At 48.8% G+C, this 21,874-nt stretch overlaps 1 long non-coding RNA gene across 1 annotated transcript in view; it reads left to right on the forward strand.

The window, feature by feature from the left end:
- Positions 1–100: 100 nt before the first annotated feature.
- The window catches only part of LOC123463577, a 28,452-nt gene continuing 6,678 nt past the window's right edge, over positions 101–21,874 (forward strand). The window contains exons 1-3 of the long non-coding RNA XR_006638991.1: positions 101–381; positions 699–744; positions 1,649–1,749. This is a non-coding gene — a long non-coding RNA (uncharacterized LOC123463577). The remainder of the gene's footprint in view (positions 382–698; positions 745–1,648; positions 1,750–21,874) is intronic.

The raw sequence follows: 21,874 nt of genomic DNA on the forward strand, positions 1-21,874 counted from the left end.
CCAGGTAGGGCTAGGGTTAAACTCCGAACCCTTGGCAGGAGGCTCGAGATGGCCCCGCCCTGGCTGCGGAGGGCCCGCGCGACCCCCACGCGCGCACACACGCCTCCCTCTCTGCCTCGCTTCTTGGAGTGGAGAAGAGGCGGGTCCGCGAGGAGCGCGGAGCCAATTAGCTGGGCGGCGCTCTGAGACTCGGTGGTGTCATCTCTCCGGGAGAACCCCGTTAGACCAGCCTCGGTTCCCATCACTTTAGGGGTCCTTGGGGGTGAGCCTCTTGATTCCTGCACCCGCGGTTCCACGCTGCTCTTGGGGTTACGCTCGGCTCTGCACCGGCCCGGGACAGCCCTGCTCAGACTGGAATATCCCCCAGCGCCTTCCGAGAAGGTGACTCAGCGGCGCGCTCACGGGTGGAAAAACTCCCAAAAATTTTAAAATAAAAAAAAAAAAAGGAGAAGAGGGAGCAGGGTATCTGTGACTCATTCCTCGTGCCGGGGTGCATGTCCCCCATGATTGGGTCCTGGACCTCCCACTCCACGTCCCAGGAATCCAGCATGGGTGGGGGAGGGCAGCTCTGCAGCCGCAGTGCCGCGGTCACGCGCTGCGGGGACGCGAGCTGCGGTGGCGGTGGGAGGAGGGGGCTCGGCGGGTGAGCGGGAGGCCAGATCTGACTGCTGCTCCTCTTTCCTTCCCCTCTCCTGCAGCGCTCACCAGGGTCCAGGTCTGGGCTTTGGTGCCAGGAAGATTCAGGTAGGACCTTGCGCTTCAGGGATCTCAGCCTTGGAGGGGGCTGGCTTAACAGTCTCTCAGGGACTCCCCTCTTCCCTGCTCCCCTCTCTTGGAAGGGCATGGCTGTCAGGCCTGAAATGTTGCCTTGGTTAGCTACTGAAGAAGGGCAAACTGAGGTACTGGAGGGAAAGACTAGGCTGTTGTTCATCAAGCTGGCATGGAGTAGCCCCCCCCTTTTCTCCGGACCACAAGTTGGAGCCCCTGAGTCTGCAGAGTGGGGGCTGGGTTGACTGGAAACTCAGTTGGCCAGGGGAGGAGGAACAGTTACCAGGCTCTTTATCCACTGGCCTCGGGGCCCAGTGCCCTTCCAGTCCTGGAAAGGCCCAGTGGGAGGGAGGTGAAGGGCCAAACCCTCTGGCCCCTGCTCTCAGGAGCACAATAGCTCCTCTGTGTGCCCATGCCGCCTCATCTCCTGGTCTCCTCACCTCCACGGCCCTTGCGCTGGCCCTCTCATTTCTTATCATTGACCTCCCTCCTCCTGGGCAAATTTTACCAGCCGCCCACCCCCCTGCCCCTTCTAAAGAACTTTATCCTGTCCTTGGAAGCTTGCCCTGGCTCCCGATTGGATACCGAGATGCTGTTCTGCTTTTGACACTTGGGAGAAGTGAGGCTCACAGAGGTGAAGGGTCTCGCTCAGGCGGCCAGACCCGTTCTGTCAAAGCTGAGAAACAATGGGAGCCCTGTCCCCAGCCTGGGAGGCCGAGGCCAGCCAGAGCCTCGGCGCTAGGGGCTCCCCTCCCCGAGTTTGCACAGTTGTTAGCCTGGTAGGTTGCTGGGCTTGGTTGGAACCACCCCAGGACCTCAGGGACTCCATGAGAAAGAGGAAACATCTCGAAGCCCTCTTTATGCTTCACCCCCACCCCAGGTCCTGATTAACCAGCCCCTGTGTCCAGCAGGGCCCACCTGGCCTGGAGTTTAGCCTAGCATGGAGGTCTGACGTCACCAACCCAGGGCTCTGCTTTGCAGGTAACATTTCTCTCACAAAGAGGATTGTTTGTTTTGTTTTGTTTTGTTTTTTCTCTCCTCAGCCTCCCTTTCTGTGGCCAGCTTCCCCAGGAAGAAACACCTGAAAATCTCTCCCTGTCTCCCCACACTCGCCCTGCTAGGAAATGTCTCACTCTAGCCATTCCAGGCTGGCTTGGAACTCACTCTGTAACTCCAGGGTGACCTTGAACCCTTGAACTCACAGAGATTCTTCTATCTCAGCCTCCCAAGTGCTGGAACTCTAAATGGGAATGCCACCAATCCCAGCTCTGTCCTCCATTAAAAAAAAGTACATATTGCTGAGTGTGGTGGTTCACGCCTTTAATCGGATTGCTTGGGAGGCAGAGGTAGGAGGATCGCTGTGAGGCCTACACAGTGAGTTCCAGGTCTGCTTGGACTAGAGCAAGACTCTACCTAGAAAAACTACCCCCCCCCAAAATACATATTTATTTATTTGTGAGAGTGAGTGATTATGGGCAAGTTAGGACCTCCTGCTGCTTCAGATGAACTCCAGACACATGTGCCACTTTGCACATCTGGTTTTACCTGGGGACTGAACCCTAGGCCATCAGGCTTTGTAAGCAAGCACTTTTAACTGTTGAGCCATCTTTCCTGCCCTCTGTCCCACTTTATTTATTTGCAAGCAGAGAGAGATTGTTGTTGCTGTTGTTTGGTTTTTTCAGGGCAGGATCTCTCTCACTCTGGCCCTGACTGACCTGGAATTCACTATGTAGTCTTAGGGTGGCCTTGAACTCACAGTGATCCTCCTACCTCTGCCTCCTGAGTGCTGGGACTAAAGGCGTGAACCACCATACCTGGCTTTAAAAAAAAAAAAAAATATATATATATATATATATATATATATATATATATATTTGAGAGAGAGATTGAGAGAGAATGGGCATGCCAGGGCCTCCAGCCACTGCAAACGAACTCCAGATGTGTGTGCCCCCTTGCGCATCTGGCTTATGAGGGTCCTGGAGAATCAAACAGGATCCTTTGGCTTTACAGGCAAACGCCTTAACTGCTAAGCCATCTCTCCAGCCCTAATTAGTTGTTTTTATTAGGTGAAGAGGTCTAGTTCTTCACCGTAACTTGAAGCTACCTGTGCTGGGTGATTTTTTAAGATAATCTTTAAAATTTATTTATTTATTTGAAGACAGAGAGAGAAGCAGATAGAAATAGAATGGGTACAAGAGGGCCTCTAGCCACTGCAAACAAACTCCGGATGCATGTGCCACCTTGTGTATCTGGCTTGTGTGGGTCCTGGTTTTTAGGATTCGCAGGTAAACGCTTTAACCACTAAACCATTTCCCCAGCAACCCCCCCCTTTTTTTTTTTTTTTGAGGTAGGGTCTCACTCTAACCCAGGCTGACCTGAAATTCACTATGTAGTCCCAGGGTGACCTTGAACTCACAGCGATCCTCCTACCTCTGCTTCCTGAGTGCTGGGACTAAAGGCAAGCACCACCATGCCTGGCCCCAATTTTTTTTTATTTTTATTTTCTAGGTTGGGTCTTACTCTAGCTCAGGCAGACCTAGAATTCACTATGGAGTCTCAGGGTGGCCTCGAACTCACGGCAGTCCTTCTACCTCTGCCTCCCAAGGGCTGGGATGAAAGGCATGCGCAACCACGCCCGGCTTTTTGTTTTTTGTTTTTTAGGTTTTTTTTTTTTTTTTAAGGTTTGTTTTGTTTTGTTTTATGAGACAGGGACTTATTCTGTAGCCCACGCTGGCTCAAACTCACAGCGGTACTCTTGCCTCAGCCTCCCAAGTGCCGGGTAACAGGCACGCACCACCATGCCCAGCTCCCCGTCTGCAAGGACCTCAGGCCTCCTTGACCTCAAGTTCTAACTTCTTTTAGCGTGTCACTCACTGCCTGGGAGGCTGCAAGGGAAAGGAGGTGTCCACTTCTATAAATTCTTAAAATTAGTGTTCTGGGACCTCCCAGGATGTGGTTTTCCATTCTGAGAGTCCTAGATACTATTCCAGGTTGGCCATGCCAGTCGTTGGCATTGCCACGTGCCATGTGTGGAGATCCGGAGCGTGGACTGGCCATCCAGGATTCCTGGCCACGTGCCAGGGTGTGGGCTTTGCCTGGGTTTCTGCCTCTGTGGTGCTGTCAACTCCCCTGGGGTCTGAGGGTGGAAACTTGGTTCTATCCCTTAGGAGGTATTCCTGTCTTTCTGGGCCAGCTTGCTGAGGTTAGGGCCCAGGTCTCCACTGGGCCTTGGGAATCTATGTCCAGAACACCCTCACCTCCAGACCTGTTGACCCTGGCGAGAATCCAAGATCATTAAGATTCCAGAACACTCTCCGTGTGTACACCCACAGGCCATGCAAATTTGCTCATTCCAGCCACCTGCCTACATCTTGCATTAGTTTCCTGATGGCTCAGGCTACAGAAATTCAGCTCAGGGTGTCAGAAGGGCTGGTTCCTTGCAGATCTACCCTGGGCCTCTCCTGGCTTCTGCTGGTTCGCTGACATTCTTGGGTGTTCCTTGACCCTCGTCCCAACCTCTGCTGTCCTCTTTACAGGGCCTCCTTGTGAAAGACTTGCCTGATACCTATTTGCACATACATATTTATGAGCAATATTTTTTTATGAGCAATATTTTTATGTGATAAAATGTTTATAAGCCAGGCGTGGTGGCACATGCCTTTAACCCCAGCACTTGGGAGGCAGAGGTAGGAGGATCACCGTGAGTTAGAGGCCACCCTGAGGCAACATAGTGAATTCAGGTCAGCCTGAGCTAGCGTGAGACTCTTGAAAAACAAAACAACAAAAAGTCTATGGTGCTGGACATTAAGTCCAGAGCCTTGTGTAGGCCAAGCAACTGCTGTACCACTAAGTTACCCCCCAACCCAAAATGTGTTGTTTAGACTCAGATATGACCTGCATTATCTAACTCTGAACACGTCTCTCAAAAGTGAATGACTTCGGGGAAAACCAGTGTCATTAGGACCCATTGTGACTTCAGTGGAAAAGGTGTAACAATGCATATGCTTTGAAAGGGGGGAAATAATACAAACAGTGCCTGTGGGCATAGGAGGAAGGGGGGTGTCTGGAAGCCAGGCTCAACCTCTTCCCCAAGCGAGCATTACCAGAGTGCAGTCTATTGGGAGGAGTTGTTTACATCTGCCAACAGCTAGGCTCCCACACTCTTCGGGCTAACTTGACCTTTAGGTCCTGGCTTCTCCCTTGGTGTATGGTGTCTTCAGTTCCCAAGAAAATGTGTTTCTTTCCCAGTTCTTGGGACAGCAAAGCTGAGTTTTGTGTTGGGTGATATATTCGCTGCCTTTTTTTTCCACACAAACTTAAAACAGCTCACATTTATTGTCTTACATTTTTGGAGGTCAGAAGTCCAAGGTGGACCTGTGGTCTGTATGACCTTGCCTTTTATGGCCTTACCCCCCACCCCAAGGTAGGGTCTTGCTCTAGCCCAAGCTGACCTGGATTCACTATGTAGTCTCAGGGTGGCCTCAACCCCCACCCCCCACCCCCTGGCGATCTCTGCCTCCCAAGGGCTGGGATTAAAGGTATGAGCCACCATGCCTGGCTCTTTTTTGGCTTTTAAAGGTCACCTGCATTCCTTGGCTCAGGCCCCTTTCTTCACCTCCAAAGCCAGCATCACAGCATCCTCAGATTGTATCTCTGGCTTCTGTTCCTTTGGTCTTGTCTCCTTCCTGGACTCTGACCCAAGCCAGATGACCAAGGAAATCTCTCATCTCCAGATTCTCTTTTTTCAGTTAGTTGGTTTTTCGAGGTAAGGTCACATTCTAGCTCAGGCTGACCTAGAAGTCACTATGTAGTTTTAGGGTGGTCTTGAACTCGTGGTGATCCTCCTATCTCTGCCTCCCAAATGCTGGGATTAAAGGCGTCTACCACCACACCAGCTGGTTTTTTTTTTTTTTTAAGTGGTTTTGTTGAAGCAAGGTCTCACTCTAGCCCAGGCTGGCCTCAAACTAATAACAGTCCTCCTTCTTCAGCCTCCAGAGTGCTCAGATTAAAGGCATGTACCACCATGCCCAGCTTAGACTTCTTTTTTTTTTTTTCATTGACAACTTCCATAATTGTAAACAATGATCTTTTCCTCCTAATTTGATGGTCTTGTGCAGGTAGGTAGTGTCAGGCACTGTGAGGTTATGGATATACAGGTCATTTTGTGTCTGAAGGAGCACATTGTAAGGAGTCCTACCCTTCCTTTGACTCTTACATTCTTTCCACCAGCTCTTCCACAATGGACCCTGAGCCTTGGAAGGTGTGATAGAGATATTGCAGTGCTGAGCACTCCTCTGTCACATCTTCTCAGCACCATGGTGCCTTCTGAGTCATCCTAACGTCACTGCCATCTGAAAAGAGAAGCTTCTCTAACCAAAAGTGAGAGTAGCATTAATATATGGATATGAACAGTAAGAGAGGTGCTTACTGGGCAGTTTGGTGAGCACAGTATATACATTTAGTCAGACAGCAGTAGACGTTACACCCCTTGGGCTCGTGACTTCCCCTAATTTTCTTATGGACTTGTATGTGAGTGAGAGTGTTTGTATGTGTGCCTGTTCATACGTGAGTACAGATGCACACGTGCCCCAGTGAGCACAGGTGACAGCTCTCAGGTGGGGTCTTCCCCGTCCACCTCACGTGAGGCAGGCTTTCTCCCTGGAGTCTCACCTGGCCACTTGCTGCATGAGCTTCTGGAAGATCCTCCGGTCACCACCTCCCCCCAGGGACAGCATGCTGGGATTACAGAAGCCCACCACAGCTTCTTGCTTTTTACGTGAGGACAGGGATGGAATGTGGGTATGGCAGCTTGACCAATGGGCCCTTCTTCCATCCCTAGATTCTTTTTGTTTTTTGAGGCAGGGTCTCACTCTAGCCCAGGCTGACCTGGAATTCACTATGTAGTCTCAGGGTGGCCACGAACTCATGGCTATTCTCCTGCCTCTGCCTCCCAAATGCTAGGATTAAAGGTGTGTGCCACCACCAGCAGCTAGATTCTTTTATTATTTTACTTTATTTTTAGAAAGAGAGAGAGAGAGACAGACTGAGGGAGAGAGAATTGGTGCACCAGGTCCTCAGTCACTGCAATGGAACTCCAGACACCTGTGCCACCTAGTGGGCAGTGTGACCTTGTGCTTGCCTCACCTTTGTGCGTGTGGTTTATATGGGATCTGGAGAGTCAAACATGAGTCCTTAGACTTTGCAGGTAAGCACCTTAACCCCCAAGCCATCTCTGCAGCCCCATCTCTAGACTCTTAATCAAATCTACAAAGTCCCTTCTGCCATATATGGAAACATGTTCATTCAAGGCTCCAGACACTGGCATAGACATCTTTAGGGACTGTTGCAGTCAGGTTCTCATTGCTGGTAGAAATCACCCAACCAAGAGCAGCTTGGAGGAGGGGTTATTTTGGCTTACAGGCTGAAAGGGAAGCTCCACAATGGCAGGGGGAAATGCTGGCATGAGCAGAGGGTGGTCTTCACCCTCTGGCCAACATAAGGTGGACAACAGGAACAGGAGAGTGTGCCAAACACTGGCATGGGGAAACTGGCTATATTACCCATAAGCCTGCCCCCCAAAATACACCGCCTCTAGCAGGTTAATTCCCAAATCTCCATCAGCTGGGAATCTAGCATTCAGAACACATAAGTTTATTGGAACACCTGAATCAAACCACCACATTCTGCCCCTGGCCCCCAATAAACTGATAACCATACATGTTGTAAAATACAGTGCATTCAATTCAACTTTAAAAATCCTCATAGTTTTTATCAATTCCAATGATATTCATACATCCCCATAATCCAAGGTCTTTTAATTGAGCCATAATATCAAAAAACAAACTCAAAAAACCCATAATGGCACAGGATAAACATTCACACTGTAAATGATGGCATTGGGCATTTCAAAGAAATATTCAATCAATACAAGATTTAAAATGACCAGGGCAAACATCAAACTCTGTAGCTCCAAGTCCAACAACTCTAGTTAGTGACAAATCTCTACGTCCACTAATTCTAATCAGTAACCAGTCTCTGGATTTCCAATTCCTCCCCTCCAGCTAGGCTACTCACAGTCCTGGAAAACTTCATTGGGGCTGGCAGCTTTCCTTGGCAGCCATCTCATGGTCCCAGCATCTCCATTGGGTCTCCACTGCAAGCCATGGTTCATCCTCATGGCCCTATCGGGTCTCCATGCAGGCACCCAGCAAACCTGCTTCACACTGCTCATGGCCATTTCCAAAACACAAGACCGTGTTGCAAACTCAGTGACCCTCTCTTTCTGCATTTCTTATACTCCACAATACCAGGTGTGGTGCCAATTTGTTAATCTAGGGGGGAATAAAGCAGACTTTGAAGAACATGACACTCCTTGAGCACTCAGGCCCCTTCAAAAGAGTCTATATTCTTCCTGTTGTTCCAGTGCTGGTCAGCTGGCCCAATCTCAAAGGTTGTAATCTCTCAGTTGCAGCTTAACGGGCAGCAGTTCACCCCAAGATTTTTCTTTTTGTGCCATATCCCACTGCTCACACCAGTTCATTTCTACACAAAGCAACCCTGTACAACTTCTCAGGATATGGACACAACAGCAAGCTTTTCACACAAACTTCTAGCCCAGTCCAAGCAAAGCTTTCTCACCCTCATAAGCCAAACCTCACAGTCCATAGTTCTTACTGCATTCAGGTCTTTCAACTCTGACCAGAATAGTCCATCAAGCTGTACTTACAGCACTGCAAGGCATCTCATAGGCTAAGGTTTCCAATCCTTCCACATTCCTCTTGAAAATCAGCTCCAAAAGGCCAAAGCTACACAGTCAGGTGTCTAGCAGCAATCCCACTCCTTGGTACCACTTTACTGTTGCAGTCCGGTTTGCATTGCTGTTAGAAATCACCCAACCAAGAGCAGTTTGTGGGAGGAAGAAAGGTTTATTAGACTTTGCAGGCAAGCACCTTAACCCCCAAGCCATCTCTGCAGCCCCATCTCTAGACTCTTAATCAAATCCACAAAGTCCCTTCTGCCATATATGGAAACATGTTCATTCAAGGCATAGACATCTTTAGGGACTGTTGCAGTCAGGTTCACATTGCTGGTAGAAATCACCCAACCAAGAGCAGTTTGGAGGAGGGGTTATCAATTTTGGCTTTCAGGCTTGAGGGGAAGTTCCACAATGGCAGGGGTAAATGATGGCATGAGCAGAGGGTGGACATCATCCCCTGGCCAACATAAGGTAGACAACAGGAACAGGAGAGTGTGCCAAACACTGGCATGGGGAAACTGGCTATCACACCCAACAATACACTGCCTCTAGCAGGCATTAATTTCCAAATCTCCATAAGCTGGGAACCTAGCATTTAGAACACCTAAGTTTATAGGGGACACCTGAGTCAAACCACCACAGGGACGATTATTTTGCTAATCACAGATGGGTAGGGAAGTAACCTGGAAATGATGTGTTTATTTGGCCCCAGAACCTTCTTTTCAACTCCTCCTTCTCCCCCACCCCCAAGCTCTACCCAAGTGAACACAAACCAGGACCTTACTTTCCCCCCAAATAAGCATTTAGGTCGAGGGGGGACTGAGCCATGATCCTACAGACCCTGTGGTCTTTGGCTCATCCAGTCCAGAGAAAACTGTTTTCCATTTCTGAAAAGTACCCTAGAGGAAGAAATGGGCTTCTTTGCTAAAATAAACATAGTAATTACAGGATTGAAAAACCTCAACTTTTCACATGAGGAAGGGGTTGTAAATAGACCAGTACATCCATTTTTCAGCCTGGCAGAATTCCCCACACTGCTCTGTAGAAAGGGCTCGCTGGGCACCCACGGAAATGTGCGGCTTTCCCACCTCCTGTCATGTGACCAGTTGCTGCCACTGGACCAGGCCGACCACGGGGAGAGCCACGTTCCATGGACAAAAAGCGCAATGGGAGCATTCCATGGGCTTCCTCTGACATTGGCTCCCAGCTGGGCCTGAAGTGGACTATGGCCTGGCCTCCAGTGACTAATCCCACATCCTGGATTCTAGCAGGGATGGATGTCTCCCCTTGGGCCCAGGTGACAGCCAGGCCCCCACCCTGCCTGCTTCTAGCTCCCTCTCCCTTGCTTAGAAGTCCTAGTCTGCAGACCTTACCTTCCAGGCAAGAGAGGCCCACCAGCTGTGTGCCAGACCACCTGACTCTAGCAGTTTCCAGAAGTGAACCAGGAAGCAAGACCAGCAGTGGCGGAGCCGGAAAGCCAGGCTGCTGGGCTGAGGGGCTGGTATTGGGCAGTTTTCCGGGGGCTTTTTGTTTCAGAATGTTTTCCACTTTCACATCTCTCAAAAATGTGTCCTTGGGTGAGTCCCAAAACAAACAGACAGGAGTTGACCATGGCCCCAGGCCAGGCAGCGCCTTTGTCCTAACTGTCTGGAGCTGCGTCCACCCACCTGGAAGCATGGGAAGAAGCTGGGATGCCCCCCAGGGGTGTTCCTCTTCCCTTTTACCCGGCCTGCAGTTGCTCAGGCTCCCTCCACCGAAGCCAGCTATGGGGCAAAGGAGGGGTATGGATGTCCTCATTCACCCAACTGGAAAAGACATGGCCCTCTTCAGGCTTATTATCCACATCCCCAAAATAGAACTTCCTCTTTCCCTGGAGGCTCAATTCCCGAAGGTCAAAGCCTTTGATTCTTTGCAGACACAAGCCTGGTAATTTAAGTAATGATTACTCAGAATGGGCTGGACAGCTGGGGCCTGGAGGGGCGCTCTGCACAGGGGATGCCTTCGCCTAATTCCATGTGGGCTGGTTGCCAGCCTTTGTGGGCAGGGAGTGATGCCACACGGATCCGACAGAAGAGTGGTTCCCAAAAGCTGCTTTTCTCATTCCCTTCCCTCATTGCCCGGGGGTCCTGATCACAGCAATGATCATGAGCGCTGGTAAGACATTACATTCCTCCAGCAGCCTCCTCCCACTGACCCAATTTCAAAACTGAATGGGAAGTGATTATCTGTCAGGGTGCTAGAGATTTAGATCCCACACCCCCCTCTCCCCACTTTCTTTTGGCTTTTTTGAAGCATGGTTTCACTCTAGCCAGGCTGACCTGGACTCACTCTAGCCCAGGCTGTCCTTGAGCTCACAGCGATCCTCACACTCAGTCCCTGGCCGGTGGAGTTGAGCTGGAGAAGACGTCACTTGAGGGCGAGCCTTGGGGTGTTCTAGATCATGGTCGCCTTGCTAGACAGAGCCATTCACTTGCTGCCACCTCCTAGTTACTCTGGCAAGATGTGATGCCCAGCCTCTGCTCTGCCATACCATCATGAAGCTTCCCCTGGAGACCGGAAGCTGAAATAAACCCTTCCCTTCAACAGGAAGCTTTCAGAGTTTTATTGATGTTTTAGTCCAGCAATGAGAACCGTATGTTAGCTTCTTGTCACTGTGACAAAACACCTGACAACCTAAAGGTGGGCAGGTTTATTTTGGCTCAAGTCTCCAGAGGTCTCAGTCCATACTCCTTGGCTCTGTTGATTGGGGCCCGTGGAGTTGGGGGATAGGCGTAGGTGGCAAAGTCTGCTTATCTTATGGACAGGAAACAGAATGCCTGTGCTCACTGGTTTCCTCCTCATACTACTTTAAAAAAAAAAATGTTTTGATATTTATTTATTTGAGAGAGAGGGAGAGGGACAGAGAGAGAAGAGGCAGAAATATATAGAGAAAGAGTGGGCACACCAGGGCCTCCAGCCACTGCAAACAAACTTCAAATGCATGTGCCACCTTGTGCATCTGGCTTATGTGGGTACTGGGGAATCAAACCTGGGTCCTTAGGCTTCACAGGCAAGCGGCTTAACTGCTAAGCCATCTCTCCAGCCCTTTATCCCACTTTGATTCCATTCAAGCCCCTCCAGCAGTGAGACGAAGCCACCCACATCCAGGGTAGATCGCTTCCCCACAGTCACTGCGTGTCAGTGGTATCATCTTCATACACACAGGCATTAGTGTCTTGAGCGTCTTCTCTTAAACCAATCAAGTTGAAAGCTAAGATGAAACACCTCAGGGAGGAACTGCTTAATATATATACATACACATATTGGAAGTAGGGTCTCACTCTAGTCCAGGCTGACCTGGAATTCACTATGTAGTCTCAGGGCGGCCTCAAACTCCTACCTCTATCTCCCAAGTGCTGGGATTAAAGGTGTGCGCCACCACGCCCAGCTACAAATATATTTTTAAAAAATTGTTGCTGTAGGGCTGGAGAGATGGCTTGGTGGTTAAGACATTTGCCTGCCAAGTCAAAATACCTCTGTTTGATTCCCCACGACCCATGTAAGCCAGATGCACAAGGTGGCGCATGTGTCTGGAGTTCATTTGCTATGGCTGGAGGCCCTAATGCATCCATTTATCCATTTTCTCTCTCTCTCTACCTCTTTCTCTCTTGCCTTCTCAAATAAATAAATAAATAAAATTTCAAAAAACATGTTACAGTATATAGAGATTGCGGTGGTTTGACTCAGGTGTTCCCCATAAACTTAGGTGTTCTGAATGCTAGGTTCCCAGCTGATAGAGATTTGGGAATTAACGCCTCCTGGAGGCAGTGTATTGCTGGGGGAGGGCTTATGGGTGTTATAGCCAGTTTCCCCATGCCAGTGTTTGGCACACTCTCCTGTTCCTGTTGTCCACCTTATGTGGGTCAGGGGGTGATGTCCATTCTCTGCTCATGCCATTGTTTTCCCTGCCATCATGGAGCTTCCCCCTCAAGCCTTTAAGGCAAAAATACATCTTTTTTTTTTTTTTCCCACAAGCTGCTCTTGGTTGGGTGATTTCTACCAGCAATGCGAACCTGACTGCAACAGGGAATGGAGATATAGATCAGCAGTTAAAGGTGCATTAGGGGATGGAGAGATAGCTCAGAGGTTAAAGGCACAAAGCTTAGCAACCCAGGTTTGAGTCCCTAACACCTACATAAAGCCAGATGCACAAAGAGGACAAAGTGGTGCATGCATCTGGGGTGCATTTGCAGTGACAAGAGGTCCTGGTGTCCCCATACTTGCCCCCCCTCTTTTTTTTTGTCTCTCTCTCAAATAAATGTTTAAAAATATTTTTAAAAACTTGGGCCAGGGTCTGGAGAGATTGCTTAGTGGTTAAGGCACTTGCCTGCAAAGCCTGAGGACCCATGTTCTACTCTCCAGATCCCACATAAGCCAGACACACAAGGTGACACAAGCGCAAGGCTGCACATGCCCACTAGGTGGCGCACGTGTCTGGAGTTTGATTGCAGTGGCCGGAGGCCCTAGTGTGCCAAGTCTCTCTCTATCTCACTTTCTCTTTTGCATGTGCTCTCTCTCTCTCATAAAAAATAATTGTGTGATCTAGAGAGATGGCTTTGCGGTTAAGGCGCTTGCCTGCAAAGCCAAAGGACCTCGGTTCGATTCCCCAGGACCCATGTAAGCCAGATGCACAAGATGGTGCATGCATCTAGAAGTCGTTTGCAGTGGCTGGAGGTCCTGGTATGCCCATTCTCTCTCTCTCTCTCTCTCTCTCAAATAAATAAATAAAAATTAAAAAATTAAAAAAATAATAATTGTGCCGGGCATGGTAGCACATGCCTTTAATCCCAGTGCTTGGGAAGCAAAGGCAGGAGGATTGCTATGAGTTCCAGGCCACCTTGAGACTACATAGTGAATTCCAGATCAGCCTGAGCTAGAGTGAGACTCTATCTTGAAAAACCAAAGAAGGAAGAGGCTGGGCATGGTGGCACACACCTTTAATCCCAGCACTCAGGAGGCAGAGGTAGGAGGATTGCCATGAGTTCAAGGTCACCCTGAGATGCCATAGTGAGTTCCAGGTTAGCCTGGGCTAAAGCAAGACCCTACCTCAAAAAAAAAATTATTTTATTTATTTGCTTACTTATGTAACAGGAAAAGAGAAAGGGAATGAAATGAGTGTGCCAGGGCCTCTAGCCACTGCAATGAACTCCAGATGTATGTGCCACCTTGTGCATCTCCTTACATAGTATTGGGGAATCAGACCTGGGCCCTTAGGCTTTGTGCAGGCGTCTTAAACAGTAACCATTTCTCCAGCCACTGCACAGCTCTCTTTATAAAAATGGGCTTAGTTCTAGGCCCAGTGGGCATTTTTCCAATTTTTATCTAGACTGCTACTAGGGAGGAACTTGCATCCCACGACCTGGGGCTTTTTCTAGTAGCATCTGTAACAGTTCAGCAGACACTTTTATTTCAGGGACCCCCCACCCCTCCGCTCAGTCTCAGGAGTTTGGGGTTAATACCCAATTCGAGTGTGTCAACAAAGTCGCCAGTATAGCAGCAAAGGAGGATTCAAAGCCTGTTTTCCAAGTGGCTGGACAAACTAAGTAAGGATGACAGGGATTTCTCTAACTGCCACAGGAAACTTTTAGAAGGGCACCATGAACGGTCACAAACAGTCCCTGTGACAATTTCGCGTCTGGAAATGAATCAGGCATAGTTGCAGAAATGACACACACTATTACAATCTCTCCCCACTTCCTCCCAGACACCAGCGTTGGAATGTGGGAACGGTGACGAAACTGCCTGCCACCCTGGCTCTAAGAACAGTGAGGCAGGGGTGGGGGACCCCTGCAGCGCTGGCTCCGTACGTCTTACTGTCCCTCTCTCCCACCAGACGCTGTCAGCATCTGGAGCTCTTGTGAATTAGAAAGCTAAATTACTCCTATTTCCCTGCTGGACAGTAATATAATTTTAGAAAGACTCTTTAAAAAATATCTAATTGGTATTTCATTACTAGGGAATTTGCTTGCCTATGTGTAAGATGAAGAGAAACTACCTTCCCACCATAAGGACTCAGAGGTCTCACTCTGGTGGCTGGCTGAGATGTTAGCCATGACTTGTCCTGTCTCCTCTCCCCCCGCCCCCACACACTGTGTTTCAGATTTGGGTCACAATTCTTCCCTCCCCTTTTTTTTTAGAGGTAGGGCTGCGCTCTAGCACAGGCTGACTTGGAATTCTCTATGTAGTCTTGGGGTGGCTTTTTCTACCTCTGCCTTCGAAGAGCTAGGATTAAAGGCTCCCCCCCCCCCCACGCCTCGTTTGTTTTTTGGGGTAGAGTCTCACTCTAGACCAGGCTGACCTAGAACTCACTATGTAATCTCAGGATGGCCCTGAACTCACAGCAATCCACCTCATGAGGCAGAGGTAGGAGGATTGCTGTGAAGTTCGAGACCACTCTGAGCTACATAGTGAATTCCAGGTCAGTCTGGGCTAGAGTGAAACCCTACCTTGAATGGGATTTCTTTGTATTTTTTTTTTCAAAAAGTAGTGCATAATATGACTATAAATATGACATTCTCTTTTAGCTGTAATGTTCTTATAATTATTCTTGAATGTACTGTGATGTCAATAAAGCTCTTTAGTTCATGTTTGTTAAAAAAAAAGAGGAAAACCAAAAATACACACACACACACACACACACACACATATAAATATATATTAGGGGCTGGAGAGACTGCTCAGTGGTTAAGGTGTTTGCCTACAAAGCCTAACGACCCTGGTTTAATTCCCAAGTGCCCATGTAAAGCCAGATGCACAAAATGGGGCATGCGTCTGGAGTTCGTTAGCAGTGGCTAGAGGTGCCAGTGCACCCATTCTCTCTGTATCTCTCTATCTCTCTTCTCTCTGTCTCTGTGCACATAAATAAACAAATAGGGATGGAGAGATGGCTTAGCAGTTAAGGCCCTTGCCTGTGAAGCTTAAGGACCCATATTCAACTCCCCAGATCCCACATAAGCCAGACGCACAAGGTGAACAAATTGACATATACACAAGGTCGCACGTGTGCACAAAGTGGCCCATGCATCTGGAGTCTGAGTACAGTGGCTGGAGATTGTGGCAACCCAGCCTTCCTCTCTCTCTCTCTCTCTTCCACTTACCTTCTCATTTTAAAAAGGCCAGTCTGGCCGGGCGTGGTGGCGCATGCCTTTAATCCCAGCACTTGGAAGGCAGAGGTAGGAGGATCACCGTGAATTCAAGGCCACCCTGAGACTACATAGTGAATTCCAGGTCAGCCTGGGCTAGAGTGAGACCCTACCTCAAAAACAAACAAACAAAAAAAAAGGCCAGTCTGGGGCTGGAGAGATGACTTAGCAGTTAAACGCTTGCCTGTGAAGCCTAAGGATCCCAGTTTGAGGCTCGATTCCCTAGGACCCATGTTAGCCAGATGCATAAGGGGGCGCACGCATCTGGAGTTCGTTTGCAGTGGCTGGAGGCCCTGGCGCACCCATTCTCTCTCTCTCTCTGCCTCTCTCTCTCTGTGTCGCTCTCAAATAAATAAATAAATAATTTAAAAAGGCCAGTCTGTTGAGCTTACCTCAAAAGATCTTTAAAATAAATAAATAAATGGATAAATAAAATATTTGAAAATATTTTTTTAAAAAATATATTTGCAAGCAGAGAGATAGAGAGTGGCTGGGTGTGGTGGTGCACGCTTTTAATCCCAGCACTTGGGAGGCAGAGGTAGGAGGACTGCCGTGAGTTCAAGGCCACCTTGAGACTACATAGTGAATTCCAGGTCAGCCTGGGCTAGAATGAAACCCTACCTCAAAAATAACTACCAAAAAGTAATACAATGAAGAGAGAGAGAGAGAGAGAGAGAGCGCACATTAGGATTTCCTGCCACTACAAATGATCTCCAGATGCATGTGCCACTTTGTGCATCTGGCCTCATGTGGGTACTGAATAATTGAATCAGAGCCAGGAAGCTTTGCAAGCAAGTGCCTTTATCCACTAAGCCACCTCCCCTGACCCCACTTTTATGTTAGACAAGATCTCATAGTCCAGGTAGATCAAGTAGTGAAGGTTGGCCTCAAACTCCCTATATAGCCTTGGGTGATTTTGAATTTACTTTTTTCTTTTGCATGTGCATGTAGTTGCGTATGTATTCATATGTGTGGGTGGACATGTGTGTATCAGATGCTCGTGCACATGAGTGTGGAGGCCAGAGGTTAATATCAGGTATCCTCCTCAGTTGCTCTCTATTTCATTTATTTATTTGTTTATTTTGTGGGTTTTTGTTGTTGTTGTTTTTCTGAGGTAGAGTCTTGATCTAGTCCAGGCTGACCTAGAATTCACTGTGTACTCTCAGGGTGGCCTCAGACTCACAGTGATCCTCCTACCTCTGCCTTCTCAGTCGCTGGGATTAAAGGTGTGTGTCACCACCCCCAGCTCTACCTTATTTTATTTTTTATTTTCTATTTTTTAAAATTTATTTATTTGAGAGCGACAGACACAGAGAGAAAGACAGATAGAGGGAGAGAGAGAGAATGGGCACGCCAGGGCTTCCAGCCTCTGCAAACGAACTCCAGACGCGTGCGCCCCCTTGTGCATCTGGCTAACGTGGGACCTGGGGAACCGAGCCTCGAACCGGGGTCCTTATTTTCTATATTTTTGAGGTAGAGTCTCACTCTAGTTTAGGCTGGCCTGGAATTCATTATATAGTCTCAGGGTGGCCTTGAACTCACGGTGATCCTCCTACCTCTGCCTCCCAAGTGCTGGGATTAGAGGCGTGAGCCACCACGCCCAGCTTGTTTATTTTATTTTTTGGTTTTCCAAGGTAGGGTATCACTCTAGTCCACGCTAACCTAGAACTCACTGTGTATTCTCTGCCACTCACAGCAATCCTCCTACCTCTGCCTCCCAGGTGCCAGGATTAAAGGTGTGTGCCGGGCTGGAGAGATGGCTTAGCGGTTAAGTGCTTGCCTGTGAAGCCTAAGGACCCTGGTTCAAGGCTCGATTCCCCAGGACCCACATTAGCCAGATGCACAAGGGAGCGCACGCATCTGGAATTTGTCTGCAGTGGCTGGAAGCCCTGGCGTGCTCTCTCTCTCTCTCTCTCTCTGCCTCTTTGTCTATTGCTGTCAAATAAATAAATAAAAATAAACCAAAAAATTAAAAATAAATAAATAAATAAATAAAAAAGGTGTGTGCCACCACATCTAGCTTTTTTTTTTTTTTTTTTGAGAGAGTAAGAATTGGCATATTAGGGCCTCAGCCACTGAAATCAAACTCCAGATGCTGTGCCACCCAGTGGGCATGTGGGACCTTGCCCTTGCCTCACCCTGTGTGTCTGGTTTATGTGGGATCTGGAGAGTCGAACATAGGTCCTTAGGCTTCCCAGTCAAGTGCCTTAACCACTAAGTCATCTCTCCAGCCCTCTGCCTTATTTTTTGAGGTAGGGTCTCTTACTAAACCCAAAGTTCACTAATTCTGCTAGACTAGCTAGCCAGTAATCCCTAGGGATCCTCTTGCCTCTACCTCCTGAGTATTGGGCCCACGGGAGTGCCAGCACCACACCCAGTTTTTGGCACTAGGGATGAAACCCAGGGCTTCAGGCACACTAGGGAAGCACTCTCAACTGGATTGTATACCCCTCGCTCATTGGCTCAGATTTCTAAGAACCTGTGTTTTCATAGTATTTGGTTTGGAATAGCGGGGAGGATGACAAGAAGAGGAGAATGGAAAAGAGGAAGAAGAGGGCAGTAGGAAGGGGCGGGGGCTCTGGAATGCCCATGTGGTGAGGGTTAGCTGCCATGAGTTGGTACTGAGTGTACACTAGAACTTGACCCTGCATTGGGTTTGGCTTGCCTCTCCATCAGCTGTGGATACACTGTGTGAACTCGTCCTGGACAGAGGCTGTGAAGATGATTGCTCAGCATACGTTTCTGAAAGCACTACATCCCCGGGGTAGTGCTCCGATGATCCGATGGAGAGTAATAAACCACCCTCAGACGTAGTGGCCTGAAGCAATGATTAATTGGTTGTGGGCCGACAAGGCGCAGCTGGCTGCTGTCACGTAGGGGGTCTCCTGCAGTTGTCATGTCACTGCGGCTGAACATCTGCGATGGCTCCCTGACATGGCCACAGCAGATTCTGGCTGTCAGCTGGGAAGATGGTGGCTGGGATCCGAGAGGGAATATCCCATGAGCAGCCGTGCCAAGAGACCCAGTCAGAAGCTTCAAGAAACCTCCCTCCATAGCCTGGAGTCCCAGAACATTATGACCACCACGCTGTTGGGCCCGTGAGTGACTAAGGTTCCCTGCTCAGATTTCGGGGTCAGAAACCAGACAGCTCAAAACAAAAATAAATAATAAATACATAAAAAGAAACTAGACAGCCCTCCTTGTAAGGAGCCCGTAGGGAGAAAGGGGATTCATGGTGACTGTCTGGAGATTACCTCAGGAAGTAAGAATTGGACAACCAAAGGGAATTGGCTTGTAGCCCAGGAACTGACTCCTTCCAGCGTGTGTTCAGGACCCCAGCATTAGCGTGACCAATGCCCTGCTTTGGTCTTGGTGCTGTAAATGAGGCCTCCTACCCTAAGAACATTTGTCCTTAGTCCCTGTATTTCCACTGGAAGCTGATTTTCCACTTCCCTCTTTTTGGGGAAATGGGGATTTGTTTGTTTTTCTCTTTCTTTCTTTTTTCTGTTTTGTTTTCCAAGGTAGGGTCTCCCGGTAGCCCAGGCTGACCTGGAATTCACTATGGAGTCTCAGGGTGGTCTCAAACTCACAGTGATCCTCCTACCTCTGCCTCCCGAGTGCTGGGATTAAAGGCGTGCGCCACCACGCCCAGCTCTTGTTTTACTTGCCATGTGTACATGCGGTATATAATACATGTGTGTAGCACAGGCATGTGTATATAAAGATGGGTGCACCGTGCATGCAAGCTTGTACAAACTGGAGGAAAATGTCATGTGTCCTCTTTTTCAGTTAGCAAACGCCAGTCACTCTCTTGTCTCTGCCCCCTGCAGGACCAGCATTACAGATGTGTGTGGCCATGCCCAGCTATTTACACAGGTACTGGGAAATTGAACTCAGGTGGTTTGAGGCCCTGTTAAAGCTTGTGCCACCTCTCCAGACCCTTGTTTTTTTTTTATTTAATTAATTTATTTATTTGAGAGAGAGAGAAAGAGAGAGTGGGCACACCAGGGCCTCTAGCCACTGCAAGCAAAGTCCAGATGCATGCACCCCCTTGTGCATCTGGTTTACATGGGTCCTGGGGAATCGAACCTGGGTCCTTTGGCTTTGCAGGCAAACACCTTAACTGCTAAGCCATTTCCCCAGCTCCCTTGTTTTGTTTTGCTTCATTGAGACAGTCTCATCACTGCAGCTCATTCAGACATACTGTGTAGCTCAGGCTGGCCTCAAACTTTCAATCTTTCTGCTTCAGCTTTCCAAATCTGGGATTAAAGGCACGGGGCACTGCATAAAGCATGTGCTTGCTTTCTTCTCCTTCTCCTTCTCCTTCTCCTTCTCCTTCTCCTTCTCCTTCTCCTTCTCCTTCTTCCTCCTCCTCCTCCTCCTCCTCCTCTTCCTCCTCCTCTTCTTCTTCTTTTCCTCCTCCTCCTCCTTCTTCTTCTTTTTGTCATTTTTTTGAGGTAGGGTTTCACTCTAGCCCAGGCTCACCTGGAATTCACTATGGAGACGCAGGGTCGCCTCAAACTCATGGCAACCCTCCTACCTCTGCCTCCCAAGTGCTGGGATTAAAGGCTTGCGCCACCACATCCAGTTTACTTTCATTTTTTAAAAATAAAATTTTTAGACCAGGTGGCAGAGGTAGGAAAATTGTTGAGTTTGAGGCCAGCCTGGGACTACAGAGGGAGTTCCAGATTAGCCAGGTTAGCCTACCTGGAAAAACCAAAAAAATATATATTAATTTATTTTATTTATTTCAAAGAGAGAGAGAGAGAGAGGATAAAGAGAGAGAGAATGGGTGTGCTGGGGCCTTCTGCTGCTGTAGCAAACTCCAGACGCATGCACCACCTTGTGTAACTGGCTTATGTGGGCCCTGGGGAATTAAGCCTGGATTCTTTAACTATGCAGACAAGTACCTTAACCACTAAGCCATCTCTCCAGCTCCTTACTTTGTGTGTGTGTGTGTGTGTGTGTGCGCCCATGTCCTGTGGTAAGGAAGGTTTATTCGTGGTGGCAATAGTGGCCCACTCCATCACTCTCACACCTGTTCTTACTGGAACCAAGTCTCTTACTAGTCCTAGAGTGTGTGTGTTTGTTTTCAGGAGTTCTAGCAATTCTCCATTCTCTGTTCCCTTGCAGAACTGAAGTTATAACTGTGCACGGCCACACCCAGCTCTTTGGGTGGGTTCTGGGGATCAACATCAAGTGCTCCCTCAGCTTCCTTGGGGCCTCATGCTTGTATAGGATGTACTTTTTTTGGGGGGGGTTCTTTTTTTTCGAGGCAGGGTCTCACTCTAGCCCAGGCTGACAGGGTGGCCTCAAACTCATGGCAATCCTCCCACCTCAGCCTCCCAAGTGCTGGGCTTACAAGCATGAAACAACATGCCCAGGTTCATTTCCCTGTCAGCACAAGTGACTAACATTATGACATTCATGGCACTCTGGTTTTGTGTCTGACACGCTAAGTGTGTGTGTGTGTGTGTGTGTGTGTGTGTGTGTATCCAGTTCCACGAAAGACTGGCATATGCCTCATCACGCACATGAAGTTGCTGTCACCAGTGTGCTCGCTGAAGACTGCCTTCCCAGCAGAACTCGGGCTCCCTGGGAGCCACCCAGCCTGAGCCCCAACTTCTGCCTCCAACACTTCGGTGTTTTAAGATGAGCCTCTTTAAAATTTCAACCTTTTTTTTTTTTGGTTTTTCGAGGTAGGGTCTCGCTCTAGCTCAGACTGACCTGGAATTCACTATGGAGTCTCAGGGTGGCCTTCAAACTCATGGCGATCCTCCTACCTCTGCCTCCCGAGTGCTGGGATTAAAAGTTTGAAATTTTAGCTGGACGTGGTGGCGCACGCCTTTAATCCCAGCAGATGTAGGAGGATCGCTGTGAGTTCGAGGCCACCCTGAGACTCCATAGTGAATTCCAGGTCAGCCTGAGCTAGAGCGAGACCCTACCTCGAAAAACCAAAAAAAAAAAAGGAACAACCAAAAACTTCAAACTTATCTCACACACCTGCAGCCTTCCCCAGCACTAGTAGGCCCGAGGCCCCAAATTGGAGCAGGAGACTCAGATGTTGCTGGCCGCCATCCCCTGTTCTCTGCTGTCTTCTGTGAGGTGGAGGCAGGAAGGAGAGAAATGAGAAACAGATGTGTTTCCTGTGGTCCTGGTGGGGGTGGTG

Source organism: Jaculus jaculus, chromosome 9, assembly GCF_020740685.1.
Source record: "Jaculus jaculus isolate mJacJac1 chromosome 9, mJacJac1.mat.Y.cur, whole genome shotgun sequence".
Taxonomy (NCBI): domain Eukaryota; kingdom Metazoa; phylum Chordata; class Mammalia; order Rodentia; family Dipodidae; genus Jaculus; species Jaculus jaculus.